Consider the following 337-nt stretch of genomic DNA (forward strand, 5'->3'; position numbering starts at 1 on the left):
TAAAAAAATAAATTTAAATAAAAAAATAAAAAAATAACAAATATAAAAATAAACATGAATTTTTCAGGAAAAAAAAATGAAAGAAAGAAATCAGGACATGTAGGTTCCTCAAAGACCTACAAATAGAACTACCATATGATCCAGCAATCCCAGTCCTGGGTATCTACCCAAAGGACAGGAGCATGCTCATTTGGAAAAGTGCTTGCACATCAATGTTTATTGTCGCATTATTCACAATTGCTAAGACATTGAATCAACCCAAATGTCCATGAACTGATGAATGGATTGAAAAAGTGTGGCACATATACTCTATGGAATACTATTCAGCCATTAAAAA

The sequence above is a fragment of the Tupaia chinensis genome, unplaced genomic scaffold (genome assembly GCF_000334495.1).
Source record: "Tupaia chinensis unplaced genomic scaffold, TupChi_1.0 Scaffold000578_2, whole genome shotgun sequence".
Lineage (NCBI taxonomy): Eukaryota > Metazoa > Chordata > Mammalia > Scandentia > Tupaiidae > Tupaia > Tupaia belangeri.